Source organism: Ochlerotatus camptorhynchus, unplaced genomic scaffold, assembly GCF_037179485.1.
Source record: "Ochlerotatus camptorhynchus isolate MF236.1 unplaced genomic scaffold, CSIRO-AGI_Acam_v1.1 ptg000052l, whole genome shotgun sequence".
Taxonomy (NCBI): Eukaryota; Metazoa; Arthropoda; class Insecta; order Diptera; family Culicidae; genus Ochlerotatus; species Ochlerotatus camptorhynchus.
The window spans coordinates 1,677,285-1,690,116 of record NW_027040542.1 but is presented as its reverse complement, the minus strand read 5'-3'; positions in this window follow the sequence as shown (position 1 = coordinate 1,690,116).

Here is a 12,832-nt window from a genome sequence, read left to right as displayed (position 1 = left end):
CTGTACAAAATAATGGAAATTTTTGTAGTTGTTCATTGTTTTAAATCACTTCCATAGGAACAGCAACCTGTTCCTTCCCTCACATACATTTTTTTCATCATGAGCACGTTTTCATTAAATAAAATTTGTCACGTTCAACATATTTTTATATCTCATTGAACTAGTGTGGCCCCCGCGAGCATTACACTTTTCTGTCACTGATGGAAGGGAAGGAAGGAAGGAAGGAAGGAAACGAGCAACGTAAAAATGCAAAAAGAAAACCTGCCAATGAAGGATGAACGCGTTCAAACAAACGCATTACTGAGTAAGCGATGACCGACCGTTCTCATAATGTTGTTGGCATAGCAACGCAAAGCACGGTGTAGTCCCTCATGGCGGACGGCATGGCCGTCCTCGTCCAGTTGAGCGAGAAAAACTTGTTGAATTGTTAATTATTTTCAAAGTATTGTCAAAGCCGAGAATGTGTCCACGGACGGACGGACAGGCGGCTCATCGAATCAGATACAGAGCTCTCGCTCGAGTTACTTTGACGGATGAGAAGAATCGAGATCACGTTCCCCAGGCTGCGCCGAAATGGGGTGTGGGGCATTGCGGGAGCCGCAGAAAAGTATGTTAAGCGTAATTATTTATATTTTATTTTAATGAGAACCTCGGTAAAGAAATACAGACAGTTTTATCATAATGAATTTATGTGAAGAAATCATTCGGATTTAATTACGTTCGAGTTATAATTAAGGCGCGTTGAGAACTGGTTTGTCATTTTGTCACACGATCGGCAACAGATAGCCACTAAGAAGTCCACTGTGGACGACAAGTAGGCGCGTCCCAATAATTATAAGTGATAAGTGTGGTAAAAATTTCATAATTGCGCATCGAGTTCACGAGTTTGTAGCGACAGCTCTCTATCTATTACAGTTTGTAATCCGTTGAAAGAGTTCTGATAACAGAAGTAATTCTCTCAACCACCTATGTGTGCGATTCATGACTGAATCGGAATTTTTAATATAGGTAATATGGCTGATACGGCAAATACAGTGCGGAATCATGAGGCGAAAAAGGTTTATGATAATGATAACGACGTGGATGATGGTTATGGTGCAAAATAAGCTCTGTGTGCATATCGTTTGCATAATTGCTTCTGTGTGTAGAAAAGCTTCTGCCGAATGTGAAAATTTACAGCAAGATTAAGCAAATGTGTGGTAGAAGTACTGTTTCACATGCAAATACTCCGACAACCGGCTTCGTTTATAGCTATGTTAATGCTATTGGCATGTATAGAACCAATATATAACAATCTAGTTCAACGTTATTACTTCTTCAGGGTGAATCGAAGAACGGAACTGAACATTTATCGAGGCTTATTGTGGACTATCCAAGCAAGCGTGTGCGTCAAATTATTATTCGATGCAGGATTGCCAACTGGTGGATGGTTTCAATTAGCAACGGCAGATATTCATTTTGTCGATATGGCAATCGGCGAGTGCAACACTTTCTGCCAACTACGATCTAATTATAACAATGCGTCCAACTGTCATAATTGAGGCAATAAAAACTTTTGCTTTCTTCTTCAGTACGAAAATTGATTCTACCGTCTCTCTTTCTTACAGTTTTTTTTACAGACGTGAAAAATTAATTAGATTTATGTTGTCATTAAAGACGTCCTGAGCACAAAAGTTCACTCCCTCTTCCCTTCGGCTGTGCCGCCAGTTACAGGAGGCAATCGCAGGAGGCGCCGACTTCCATATTCAATACATCTCCACGTAAAATGCTAGTTATTATTACACCCCTTGAGAGCATTTCCACCTCTAGATTGGATTCGGTTCCACACTCGCATGGATGGTGATGGTGTGAAGTTAGTTAGCCACCCACGCGCGGCTTGTTGCCACCTTGGATACAGAGGTGCGTGCAAAAAAAAAAGAGAGGAAGAGAGGATGAGAGGGAGACAGAGCATGGGAATGGGAAATGGCAGCTTCCATGTAGCTCTTGGACACGATCACTTGGTAAAGAAGGAAGCGGCGACAGCCAACTTGGCGTAAAGTGCAATGATAGCTGTTGGTGATGTTTTTATTGCCAGTATAGATCGTCTGCTGCTTGTTTACCTTCGGATATGTGGGTATGATAGTTTCTTGCCGAGGATGGAGATGAAAATGTAGTCTTATAAACAGCTAACTGGAGAAACATTCTTGAGGGGTTACAGGAGTTCTAATATAAATTAGAATGCTTAAGGAAAATGTTCAACTGCAGGGTATTTCTGTTTCTGACGTCTTCGGCTATCTGTTATGGATCCATGATATTCTATAGTTTAAAGTGGAATTTAATACTTATAGGCATAACATCTGAAGGTTAGCAGACGCAGAGTTTTAGTTGGGATGTAATAACAAAAGAAGGTGGATATATGTATAATAATATTAAAAAAAAATACTCATATATAGGGATGGAAAGCTAGTAGTGGAGGAACTAAGACAATGTATATATTAAAAAACAAATAAACAAAATGCCTATAATTCTCGTACGTCAATCTATAGCATTCATTCTCTATTTATGTGCATTTTTTTCTTCAAAAACTCGTCCTCCATTATTAGGAACACTGTTCCAGTAGTTGTGGTTGTGGTAGTTGCTAACTTTGTTTCGTGGAACGCATTGGTTTCTAATGGAATCCACTATTATAAGAGCACAACCGCAACTATAGGTGCAAAGGAGGCCTACTAAGCCCAACCTGCCGTTTGTCTCTATTTTTCGAGCGATTTTTTTCACAAAATGGAATGTTTTCACTTCAGATGTATTCTAAATTTATTTACCTGTCCGTACGTACCTTAAGGTTCGGTAAAAGCTTCTTAACCCAAACTTGGCCTACGGAGTCTAAACTTGGCCTAACGCATTGAAACACCATTAAAACGTCACTGATTTCACTTTAGTCTATCGCATAAAAAATATCACGCGTTCTTATTGACTCCGTTTGGTATGTTTTAAACTAAAGTATCGTACCAACTGCATAATTGTTAACTAACCAGCTGCACATATTAACGCTAAAATCATGGGTTTGTTTGATTTTATTTTGATATTTCTGCTTAATAGGCCCAAAATGTGTGATTAGGCCGAAGTAATTCCCTACCCTACCTACCAAAAATCAATTTATTTGGTTTTCCACCATTATTCCATATTCTAGTATAAACCCCATACCGCAACGATACCATTATTACTGGAACAGCTACCCTAATTTCAAAAACATTACTTGGATTTTTTTTATAAAACTGCAAAATCTTGGCTGAATGGTGTTTATTTTGAGTTCCAGTAATGTTCTGGTTTTGACAGATGAGCTCTATTTCCAAGTACAAGTTTTGTCGATGGAAAAATTATGTCACCTTTTGGGGATATTTAGGATAAATCTATTAGATTAGGTGGACCAATTTGGTGATTTAGTTCCATTTTATTATTTTGTGACATTGTAATGTTGTGAATATTTAACTATATTATATAATTTTATACTTACATTACATGTCCAATATTACACCGGGAATCGGTGATCTGATCCGTTTTTAATGTGATTACTTTTTAGTTGGAGTTAACCTAAGAGAAGAGGAGACAATACGGGGGCGAAAACGAACCCCTTTTCTGTCAAGCGCGAATCAGCTCGTGATTGGCCGATTAGAAGTGCGTAAGATAGAGATAGAGATAGATATAGGTAGAGATGTAAATGCAGATAAAGGAGTAAGAAGCCAGTTGTCTCCTCTTTTTCTTAGGGGTTAAATAAAAATTGCTCAAACGTCATTTAGCACATGCAATGCAGTAAAGCGAAGTGGAACGATGCGAAAAGGAACGCATAATTAAACAAATCAGCAAATAAGACTACCAGAAACACGCTTTTCTGATGGTCACTTGGATGATCATATAGTTACTAGAAGTTCAAATTAAAAATGAACCCCGTTAATATGCACGAAGTGTCGTTCGGATTAACGAGGGTCCACGGTAATGGTTAAAGTTTGACAATGTTGAAATCACATTTCAATTCAAGACCAACATTTGAAATGGCCTCAACTCCATTTTGTAAACAAACATTGTAAGGCCATTTTCTCGCGAACCAAAGGCCGCCAACGCAAACCAACAAAATGAACAGGTAGGGGAAATTCTCCTCTACCCGATTGTGTGGTAGGTTTGCGAATGTAGGTTTTGGTTCGCGAGAAAATGGCCTTACAAGGTTTGTTTACAAAATGGAGTTGAGGTCTTTTCAATTGTTGGTCTTGAATTGACTGCTGTAAATTGCTTCAGAAACTTCATTGGTGATGACATTCCCCGGAGCAGGCGGTGATTCGTTAATAAATTACGACTAGCGGGTGGTACCTATAACCTTTCTACAGCTGGCTGGTGGATCCTGCATTGCTAGTCCCGTATACCAACAGCGAAGAACAAGAAAACATCAGTTGCTGGCACATTCCACACCCCGCGTGTTATGTATTATTATCCTAGCAGTATGCTCGATCCCCATTCCCACCAATGACAGCTCCCAGTGGCCGTGGAATGGGAAAACTTCCAAAGGAAAATAAAAGCAGTACGTATACACCGTGCGGAATAACAAGCATCCGGTTCCGTAGGACAACCGGAACCGACATGGACGTGGAGGAAGGAGCGCTGCAAAGTGAAATGAAAGTAATTTTTCATAAAAATTTTAGCTCGAAATGGGAAATTTAATATTTATTAAATTTATTATTCCTTGCAGTAGGTATGTAGCGAGGAAGCAAGTGGTTGCTTTGCCTTGTGCCATGCGCTGGCTTGTGTACGTCGTACACCGCATCACCATAGTGCTTCACGAAAGGCATGGCCAACTGAAGTTGGTTTCATGTTTATTCTACGGTTGTTGTTGTTGTTGATGTTCCGCTTTGTTCCAACTTCCGTTCGATGGAAAATGGCTTGCTTGTTCCGTTTCTCAGCCTGACGCTCCTGTTTACTTTGGGAATTAATATTTTACATCCTTCATACACGGGGTGTACACACAAGCGCAGTTTAAATAAATTGAATTTTGAAAGCGATTTTTCTTCACTGACTGCCAATCACGGGAGATGGATTGATTGTTACAGAATGGAGCAATGCAATGCGCAAGTTTGATTTGCTCGTTCAATTTTATGTGAGATGTTAAATGTAATTGAAAAGTTATTGCAATACTTACAAGACGATGCTCTATAAATTATCGACACTTATATTGAGTCTAATTTTGTAGCGTGAACATAGAAATAATGGGATTCAACACATAGTAGTATGTATGTATTTTAACTAAATGAAAGCAGTATTCTTCCTCTATAGTGATCGGTTTTCTCGGCCGCTACGACGCCAGCCAACAAACCGATACTTATCTAAAACGACTCACACAGCGTCGTTCAAGCGATCACTTCGGAAGCATCAAAACACCAATGGATCCAGGCGATTATTAAGTACGCTCCACCGTACACCGTGTACACATGGATTTCCGGACACTGTGAAGTGCCAGTCTGCTGATCACCTTGCCGGATCCGGGACATCGGGTCCCAGACTCACCGACAAGGTACCCCTACAGGACGTCAGAGGTGGATCATGCGGACCATTCGAGCGGCAAATCTTACTCTTTGCGTTCTCCTTGACAAGTATTACTCGATCCATTGCAGTAGCCTGGTATTAAAACTTAACTTGGATAACTTGTCTTCTCAAGTATCTTACTGAGAAGAAGCACAAATTTTTTACTTACGACACCAAAACTGAACGTGTGTTCAAGGTTGTCATGAAAGGACTGCCCAGTGGTGAATCCCTGGATCAGATCAAAGATGAACTGGCAAAATTACTTGGAGTTGTGCCACTCCAAGTAATCAAAATGAAAATGAAATCCCGTCCTGGCGATTCACGCAACGGGATTTTTAATGATTTTTATTTAGTTCACTTCAAGTCTAGTGAACTAAACAACCTTAAGGCCTTAGAAAAAGCTAGCCTTATGCTCCATGTCCGAGTGAAGTGGGAACACTTCAGGAAGACTGGAGGAAATGTCCAAAACCTCACCCAGTGCCGTAATTGCCAGGGATGGGGTCACGGAACTAAAAATTGCTACATGCCAGCTAAATGCATGAATTGTGGTGATTCCTCTCACGCAAAGGACGACTGTCCTGTGAAGGAAGATCCTAAGAAATTTAAATGTTCAAATTGTGGTGAAAACCACAAATCCAATTTTTGGGAATGTAAGACTCGCAAAGCGATCCTACAATCTCGTTCTAACCGTCAGGTAGGAAACGCTCCACGTTTCCGACCAGGTACAAATTCCTCTGCTGTTAACAACGGTCAGCGAGGAACAAATTCTACATTCGTACCCGTAGGTACAAATATCTCCCCTGCTTCAAATGTTTCATCTGTACCTACTCCCCTCGCTGCTAACAATGTTCAGCGAGTTAATGGAGCTACCTATGCTGCTATTGCAGCGGGTAGAAATCAAAATACTAACCAACGTTCTAATGGAAATTTTGACAATTTTGACTTAGGAAGCATTACTGCCCCCAAAATGGAATTTTTACAGAATTCATTAATTGAAATGATTTCTGATATGCTTAAATCTAACTCCATGTTTGATGCTATTCAAACTGGAGTAAAATTTGCAAATAATATTGTCATGACTTTAAAATTCAGTAATGGATTTTAAAGCATTAAATATTGTAAATTGGAATGCTCGATCTCTTAAAGATAATGAAGACGAGCTATTTAACTTTTTAAGAGTTCATAACGTGCATATTGCCGTTATAACTGAAACGTTCCTTAAACCTGCCCATAAGGTTAAGAAGGACGCAAATTACTTGATTTATAGAAATGATCGTCTTGATGGACCCTGTGGTGGCGTTGCCATCATTATTCATAGACGAATCAAACACAAACTACTTTCTTCATTTGAAACCAAAGTTTTTGAAACTTTGGGAGTTTCTGTTGAAACAAAATTTGGACAACTTACGTTTATAGCTGCCTATTTGCCATTCCAATGCGTAGGCCAGAAAAAGAATTTTCTCAAGGGTGACCTCCAGAAACTTACCCGTCATAGGTCTAAATTCTTCATTATTGGTGATTTTAATGCAAAACATCGCTCATGGAATAATGAGCAAAGCAATTCCAATGGTAATATTCTGTTTGATGATTGTTCTGCAGGTTATTACACTATTCAATATCCAAACAGCCCAACATGCTTTTCTTCTACAAGAAATCCCTCCACTATTGATTTGGTCTTAACTGATTCATGTCAACTTTGTAGCCAATTGGTTACCCATGCTGACTTCGGTTCTGATCACCTTCCAGTAACTTTTGAAATATCCCAAGAAATAATTTGTAATCCCAACAGCTCTACTTTCAATTACCATAGAGCTGATTGGGAGCAGTATCGAACATTTATGGAATATAACTTCGATCCAAACATTCCTTTGCAAACCAAAGATGAAATTAATTATGCTCTTGAATCTCTGACTACTTCTATAGTTGAAGCAAGAGCTGCCTCAGTACCAAAATGCGAGGTTAAATTCGATTCAATTATAATAGACGATGATCTTCAGCTCTTGATCCGTCTTAAAAATGTCCGTAGGAGACAATTTCAAAGAACACGCGATCCTGCCATGAAAGTTATCTGGCGGGATTTGCAAAAACAAATTAAAAAGCGATTCTCTGCCCTGAGGAACAAAACTTTTGAAAATAATATTTCTAAATTAGACCCGAGTTCCAAACCCTTTTGGAAACTCACAAAAATTTTGAAAAAACCTCAAAAGCCTATTCCAGCGCTTAAAGAAGGTGGTAAAATTTTGATCACAAATTTGGAAAAAGCTCAGAAACTTGCTAAGCAATTCGAGAGTTCCCATAATTTCAGTTTGGGTCTTACTAGTCCTATTGAGAATCAGGTTGCTCGGGATTTTCTGAATATTTTCTCTCGGGAAAATATTTTTGATGATTCCTGGGGGACTGATTTGGACGAAGTAAGGTCTATAACTAAAAATTTTCAAAATATGAAAGCTCCAGGTGACGATGGAATTTTCTATATCCTCATCAAAAAACTCCCAGAGAGTACCTTGTCTTTCTTGGTAAAATTATTTAACAGATGTTTCCATTTGGCATACTTTCCTGATAAATGGAAAAATGCAAAAGTTGTTCCAATTTTGAAGCCGGATAAAAATCCAGCTGAAGCTTCTAGCTACCGTCCAATAAGTTTGCTTTCTTCAATAAGTAAACTTTTTGAAAAGATAATTTTGAATAGAATGATGCTTCACATCAATACGAACTCAATTTTTGCAGATGAGCAGTTTGGATTTCGCCATGGGCATTCAACTACTCATCAACTCTTAAGAGTTAACAATTTAATTCGTTCAAACAAATCTGAAGGCCACTCAACTGGAGTTGCTCTTCTAGACATAGAAAAAGCATTCGACAGTGTTTGGCATGAAGGTTTGATTGCTAAATTGAAAAAGTTTAATTTTCCACTTTATATTATGAAATTAGTTCAAAATTATTTAACTGACAGAACTCTTCAAGTAAATTATCAAAATTCCAAATCTAATCGACTACCTGTTAGAGCAGGAGTTCCTCAGGGTAGCATTCTTGGGCCTATATTGTATAACATTTTCACTTCGGACCTCCCTGATTTGCCTCAGGGTTGCCACAAATCTTTGTTCGCTGATGACACAGGCATTTCCGCTAAAGGAAGAAGTCTTCGTGTTATTTGCAGCAGACTGCAAAAAAGTTTAGATATTTTCTCTTCTTATTTACAAAAATGGAAGATTTCTCCCAACGCTTCCAAAACTCAACTTATAATATTTCCACATAAGCCTAGAGCTTCGTTTTTGAAACCTAGTAGTAGTCACATAGTCACTATGAACGGAGTTCCAATTTCCTGGTCAAACCAAGTGAAATATCTTGGTTTAATACTTGACCAAAAATTAACTTTTAAAGATCACATTGAGGGCATTCAAGCCAAATGTAACAAATATATAAAATGTTTGTATCCTCTTATAAACAGGAAATCCAAACTTTGCCTAACGAATAAACTTCTAATATTTAAACAAGTTTTTAGACCGGCCATGCTTTACGCTGTGCCAATATGGTCTAGTTGCTGCACTACCAGGAAAAAAGCACTTCAAAGGATTCAGAACAAAATTCTGAAAATGATTTTGAAGTTGCCTCCCTGGTACAGTACTACCGAGGTACATAGAATTTCGAATGTTGAGACTTTAGCACAAATGTCCAACAAAATAATGAATAATTTCAGGCAAAAATCGTTGCAATCCTCAATTGCAACGATTAATTCCCTTTATACTTAGATAAGATTTAGTTTTAGTTTTTAGTTTTAAGATATCAATTGTTATACTGACATGCAGGTTAAAAAACCTGTTTAAAATACTGAATTGCCAAGACATGAACAATGTAAAAACACTTAGATATATATCATAACAATTAAGGCTGGTACGTTACTGCAGTAACTGGAGCACCTAGGTTAAAATGAAATGTAATTTATTTTGAATTTGGAACAAATAAAGAGTTAAAAAAAAAAAAAAAAAAAAAAAAAACTTGGATAACTTGAAGATCAACAGTGGTATATCCACTCTATCGAACACTTTACTAAAATCAATATATAATGTTTCTACGTAATTTCCCTTATCCATTACATTTAAAGCATATGTTACAAAGTGTATCAAATTAGTAGCTGTAGATCGACCTTTAACAAATCTATAACCTTTAACCTTTAACAAATACTAGTAATGAGAGATTTAACATGGGAAAATATGTTGGCATTAATGATGGACTTGAAAAGTTTAGGAATGAGCATGAGCATGAGCATGATTGACCGCCCACGGTTGCTACTCTGTTATTACCAGACCAGCTGCAATTACACAGAGAACCAATAGACGATGCTTGGGACTAGCAATCATCCTCAATGTGTAAAAACTGGTGATCTCGAATTAGGCCAGCGCCAGCCGCACCTGAACGCAGATCAAGAAAGGAATGGGTAGGACGTGACACTCGCTTTGATGGAAGCCGAGGAGTCCTCTGCACTTCCACGAGGAATCACAGGGATGTTGGGTAAGAGGGTTAGCAGCAGGGTTCGTTTTAGTAAACAATAAGCTGAATTGATGTCCTAACGATCGTATAACGCAAAGGAGCTTAGGATTGAACCCACGGTCTTGTACTCAGTTAGCAAAAACGTTTGCCACTAGGTAGACGAGCTCCTTTTTAATCATCGAGTTGCTGTTATTACCATGTAGTCATGTTAACAAATAAAACGATCGACGAATCTTGAATGTGGATGGGCTTGAGATTAGACTCATGATGTTCTGCCCAGTAAGCAAAACCGGTTGCTATAAGGCCACCGAGCCCATCATATCACATTATAGCGTTACTCAAGTTTTTATAACTATTCAAACCCGGCACCGATGTCAACGAAAAGTTTTACAACATACACGATAAACAAGCGATCCTACCATACATTTTTAATATGAAAGGATCTGGGACCGCGTTTTTCTGCTCAGTAAACAAACCACTGCCAAAGACGATCATTGAAATCCTAAAACTAAAAGCTACGAAAGAGTACGTAGGCCTTCATTAAGATCAACATTCACGCGACGTTCAATGTTTCGATTTTCTCTTTACGCATTTAGGCAATCATAACAATCTATAACCGACGTGACGATTGTGTAAAACCTGGTTAAACAAGCTATTCAAATGAAATTACGTTCTCGAATTTCACTTGGCATGTAATGAACAACAGAAATACGCGATAATTCATATTTTCAGCGGTTGATGGTTAATTTTAAATAAACTAACGGTACAGCCTACGACTACGACGACGATTACGACAGCGACTACAACGGCGCCTACGACAACGACAACAGTGAATTTGTAACTTACCATTTGTCTAGGATAAACACCTTTGCCCGGCACCTTCACTGGTTCTTCATGTCCGCTATCTGTCACTGTTTGCAAAATATTTAATAGTAATTACCTATGTTGTTATACTTCCTGTATTGTCATGGTCATCTGGGAGGAGGTTCGCATCTAGTGCTTTCCCTCCCCAGGAACCGTTTCCGGCCACCAGCTACCGCCCGTCCAGTCTTGGGCGTATCCAGCGAGACATCCTTCAGCTTACTCACAATCTCCGACACTCAATGCAAATCGCAGGCACACTTACGCTAGTTACAAAAAAACACACCCGTGCAAAGAAACGGATCCAATAAACGTCACTCTCGCGAAAGCACACCCGTCGTCATCGAACGGCATAAAAAAGGAATCGGTGAGCAATTTTGTGATACGGATTTCACCACACAATGGACTCGAAAAGTTTAGGAATGGTAGATAATATAGCAACCTCGCGATAATTTGTGATATCCGATTTTTTCTTGTTTTTAAAAATAAAAGATTTTTCTCGAATTTTTGAATAACACATCTGAACATATCAACAGAGAAATATCGAAGTTATTTCAGTTTGAAGCCTTACTTCCATTGATATAAGTGAGAAGGGGGGCGGGGCATAGTAAGCCCTTCTCCCTTCTGTAACTACGCGTATGAGATTGAGTAATTGTTTCTGAATAATTCATCTGAACATACCAAATCTATAAGATAAGAAACTACGAAATTCATTCAGTTTGAACACTTAGATACGTGTGAGAAGGTGGGAAGGGTGTAGAAACCCCACCCCCACCCTCCCACACCCTATCGCCAACTGTGCATATGAGATAAAGTTATTGTGTTTGAAAAATTAATCCTAGCATACCAAATGAATAATATAAGAAACTCCGAAATTAATTCAGTTTGGGATCTGACTTTCATTGGTGGTACCAAAAGTGATTTTTGGCATGTAATTCGAAGTATCAATCTTTGAACAGCTACAACTCTTTTTAGAGACATTCTAGCACCATACATCCTCGGGCAAAGTTGTTAGAAATTTTCAGGACTATACTTTTACATGATTAGTTGCATGGTCCAAAACTGTTGTCCCTAGGTATGACAATTCAAAAAAGTAGATTTTCCCATACTAATTTCCATACAAATTTCAACGCTATGCGGAAAGCTGGGTTACAACCAATCGTCTCCAAATTTTGCACATTAAAAACATTGTTCTTATATAATGATAACGATAACCCACGATAATTGTTGTAGTTTAAGCATAACGGTGCCTACTGCGATCCACTTTGCTTCTGAATTTATGAATCAATTTTAGTAGCGAAGATGAAAGAGAAAGTATAACAAGAGTTCTAATCATCGTTTAGCAGAATACGGGAAGCTCGATTGGCTCGTAGATTTGGCTCCATAATTGTTTCGATTTTTAGATCACATGTCTCCCTAGTTCGACCGTTGATCTCCGCCACATAAGATTGGTGTGACTGTGAGTGTGTATGGATGTATGTCCAGCGAAAAATGTTGCCAATGAGTGAAAGAGTGGCTGTAGAGCAGAAAAAAAACGAAATAAGTCCGAAAGTGAAAGGAAGTGTATCGTCTCCCCAAGTGAGTGCAGGCTGCGAAGACGAAAGAATTCCGAGAATAAAAAAAAACCAGAAGATACTGATGCTAGAAGGCCAACTAGAGGGTAAAAAACACCCTAACACACTGCCAATGGCGGTTGGTAGCAGTAGTAGATGTGTAGTATGTGGTAGGTATCACTAGCAAAGCAAAGCTCAAACTAATAAAAGTAATAAAATCCTTTTCTCTTGGCTGGACGCGAATGCCGCGATGTTTTGTTGTTGCTTTTTACACCACCAGGGAGTTATTGGGTCAATGGCGCCGGGAATCGATGTTGCGATTGCATGGATACTGCATTCAGTTGGTTGAAGTGTGAATTTTGGGCGAAAACTAAGCTTGAAAGTTA